This window comes from Cebus imitator, unplaced genomic scaffold, assembly GCF_001604975.1.
Source record: "Cebus imitator isolate Cc_AM_T3 unplaced genomic scaffold, Cebus_imitator-1.0 Scaffold205, whole genome shotgun sequence".
Lineage (NCBI taxonomy): Eukaryota > Metazoa > Chordata > Mammalia > Primates > Cebidae > Cebus > Cebus imitator.
In genome coordinates this window covers 1140862-1144677 of record NW_016107520.1, presented here as the reverse complement: position 1 = coordinate 1144677, position 3816 = coordinate 1140862, and the positions used below count along the sequence as shown (strand labels likewise).

General features: G+C 43.2%; 1 pseudogene across 1 annotated transcript; it reads right to left on the bottom strand.

Moving 5' to 3' along the window:
- Positions 1-858: 858 nt before the first annotated feature.
- Positions 859-2912, bottom strand: LOC108317623 (annotated as a pseudogene). Its single transcript, XR_001830828.2, has one exon. The product of XR_001830828.2 is annotated as a heterogeneous nuclear ribonucleoprotein F-like (transcript).
- Between the last annotated feature and the right edge of the window lie 904 nt (positions 2913-3816).

The following is a 3816-nucleotide window of genomic DNA, read 5'->3' as shown; positions in this document are numbered from 1 at the left end:
TTAGTTCACTCAGAATAAGGGCCTCTAACTCCATCCAAGTTGCTGCAAATGCCATCATTTTATTCCATTTTATGGCTGATTAGTATTTCATGGTGTATATACACTACATTTTCTTTATCCACTCATTAGTTGATGGATATTTAGGTTGGTTCCATATTTTTGCAATTGCAAACTATGCTGCTATAAACATTCGTGTGCATGTGTCTTTTTCCTATGACTTCTTTTCCTCTGAATAGATACTCAGCAGTGATATTCCTCCATCAAATGGTAGTTCTACTTTTAGTTCTTTAAGGAATCTCCATACTGTTTTCCATAGTGGTTGTACTAGTTTACATTCCCACCAGCAGTGTAAAAGTGTTCTCTTTTCACCATATCCATGTCAACATCTATTATTTTTTGATCTTTTAAATTATAGCCATTCTTGCATGAGTAAGATGGTATCTCATTGTAGTTTTGATTTGTATTTCCCTGATGACTAGTGATGTTGAGCATTTTTTCATATGTTTGTTGGCTGTTTGTATATCTTCTTTTGAGAATTGTCTGTTCATGTCCTTTGCGCACTTTTTGATGACGTTATTTGTTTTTTCTTGCTGATTTCTTTGAGTTTCTTATGTATTCTGGATAATAGTCTTTTGTCAGATGCATAGTTTGCAAATATTTTCTCCCACTCTGTGGGTTGTTTATTCTGCTGATAATTTATTTTGTTGTGCAGAAGTTTTTAATTTCATTACATCCCACTTATTTTGTTGTTGTTGTTGTTGTTGCATTTGCTTTTGAATTCTTAGTCATGAATTCTTTGCCTAAGCCAATATCTAGAAGAATTTTTCTGATGTTGTCTTCTAGAATTTTTTTTCATTGTGAAAAAGTCTTTAAGAAAAAAATTTAGTTAACAAAAAATTTAACAAGTTTCACTTAGCAAAATACACCCAAAAGGAAATCACAGTACAAAGAAAGTTTTAAGTCAAGGCCTCACCAATTCCTACAGTATTAGTATTGTCTCAATTCTCAAAACTAACTTTTAAAAAGCTTAAACTTAACCTAAAGGATTTTAAACGAAAATATAAACTAGAATGAACAAATGAAAAATATTTCTTTGAATCAGGGAGCTAGCACCTTTGAGTTTTCCCAAAAAGCACGTCTCCCCAGTGTGTTCAGTGATGTGGTGTAACAGGTCCACATTTAACATACTTAAACTACTTAAACTCAGATAACATCACTCTGAAGTATACTACCAAAATGTTAATTGAGAAAAGCTGAAAATAGTTTTAGTTTACTTATTATCACATGCTAGAAGAAAATTTGGCATGAGAAAGACTGAAGAGGTAATTTTTTCAATCCAGATTTCACAAACTCATGGTGCAAAATGGGTCCCACAGCTTCCTCTATTACAGCTGCTCTTAACTGCTTGTTGGCTGCCTGTGTAAAATTTTATTGAAATAACTCAAATGTTCCTAACAAAATTAGTCATATCCACCCATGCTGTTCTGCCCATTGTAGCTGGCCCCATAACAGCCGCTCACTTACTGGCTCTCCAGGCCACTGTAAGTGGCTTGGGCGGCAGACACCCCCATGCCTTGCATCACCTGGCTGCTGTATGCCCTATTGCTGGCCCCTGTTGTCGAATTCAAGAAGAGTTCTATGTATCTGTGTTGCCTGTTGGCCCTGTCTTTGGACATGGCTGCAACAGCTTCTTCATGAGTAGCAAATTCAACATCTGCTTCGCCCGTCACTCTTCCATCTGGACCTATCTCAATATGGACTCTCACAGGATTGAGAGGAGAGAAGAAGTTGTAAATGTCGTTCTCGGTCGCTTTGTACAGCAGACCCCTCATGTGGACACAGTGGCCTGTGGTGCTCTGCACTGTGAACTCACTACCGCCGTATCTGTGGTCATACATTCCGGAGAGACAGTAGTAGTTGAGGTCTCTCCCGAACAGATCGGTGGTAAAGCCATAACCATCGCTGAGGCCACTGTACTCCTCATAGCCTCCATAGCCGGCGCTGTAGGCACCGGGCCGCATCCTCCCCAGGCCTGCCTGCTTCACAATGCCAATATAACTCCTGGCGGTCCCGGGCCTGCCATAGGGCCCTGGCCGCTGCACGGACACGAACTTCAGAGGGGGATCTGAGTATGACCTAACTTCCTCCTGGCTGCTCTTAAAACACCTAGATGTACTTGTGCCCTATCCTCTCCTTGCGCTTCCCTAGAGCTTTATCAGCTAACTCCTGGGAGGCAAACTGCACAAATGCTTCCCTGTAATCTTGCCCTCGTGGTCCACAGGCAATGTGATCCCGTTTGGCACGATTTCCAACCCTGAGAAGAACTGAACAATTTCTTCCTTTGTGCATCCAAATGGGAGTCCTCGAAGCCGCAAGAAGCCGTCGTTGGCGCTGTCGGCCCTGTTGGGACCACTGTGCTTCAACACCCAATCCACCTCGGTTCTGTGGGACTTGAACACCTCCATGTACCAGTGGCCCATGCTTTCCCTTTTTTCAAAGCCAGTTTTACATCATCTTCTGATCCAAGTTCAACAAAAGCCTCACTACTCTGCCTGCCCTCTCTAGTGTAGATGCGGCCCCATCGTGAATCGTGCAGAGAGGAAGTTCTGCACGTCCTCAACAGAGCAGGACCAGGGAAGGCCACGGAGCTTGACCACAAAGCCCTCACCTCCCTCAGGGCCAGCATCATGGACACTTGACAGGATGGGTGTCAGGTGATCTTGGGTGCGGCTTTTCTTGTGGCACGGAGGCAAGCGGGACTGGTTTCTGTTGCTATCAGGCAAGCGCTGCTGGCAACTAAGAGCCCCAAAATTCCACCGAAGCTCAACCACGCAGAGGGCTCTGGGGAAAGTCCAGGTGCATCTTTTTGTTCTCAACCTCGGCCTCCGAGTCTCTACGTTCCCGCTCTCACATCAGGAACCCGGGTCGTCCCTCGGAGCATCTAGAGGAGGGTGGAATGCGGGGAACTTGGCAGTTGTAGCTGAAGCAGTTGAGGCTTGTTGACCATCACCATGGAAACCCTCAACTGCGAGCACGGGGCGAGTCCTCAGCGCCTGCCAGTCGAGTGCACGCGGCTTTGCCCGAAGCCCTCCTGCTCCCGGCGTGCCAGGCCCCGGCTCAGCCCTACTCCCCGGCTCAGCCCTTCGCCCGGGACACCTGGAAACAGAAACTCAAGGAGCCCGCATCACCACCCCGCTGCTACCTGCAGGCGTGACTGCCTATCTTCTAGGATTTTTATGGTTTCAGATCTTAGATTTAAGTTTTTGGTCCATCTTGAATTAATTTTTGTATAAGGTGGAAGATGAGGATTCAGTTTCATTCTTCTGCATATAGCTTTCCAGTTATCCCAGTACCATTTGTTAAAAAAGGGTGTTCTTTCCCCACTTTATGTTTTTCTATGCTTTGTGAAAGATCAATTGGATGTAAGTATTTGACTTTATTTCTGGGTTCTCTATTCTGTTCCATTAGTCTATATGCCTATTTTTATACCAGTATCATGTTGTTTTGGTAACTACATATCTCCAGATTTGTTCTTTTTGCTTAGTCTTTCTTTGCCTATGTGGGCTCTTTACTTGTTCCTTATAAATTGTAGGATTGTTTTTTTCTTTTTCTGTGAAGAATGGTGGTGTATTTTGATGGGAATTGCATTGAATTTGTAGATTGTTTTGGGAGTATGATCATATTCACAATATTCATTCAACCCATCCATGAACATGGGATGTGTTTCTGTTTGTTTGGGTCATCTATGATTTCTCTCAGCAGTTTTGCAGTTATTCTTGTAGAGATATTTCACTTCACCAGTTAAGTATATTACTA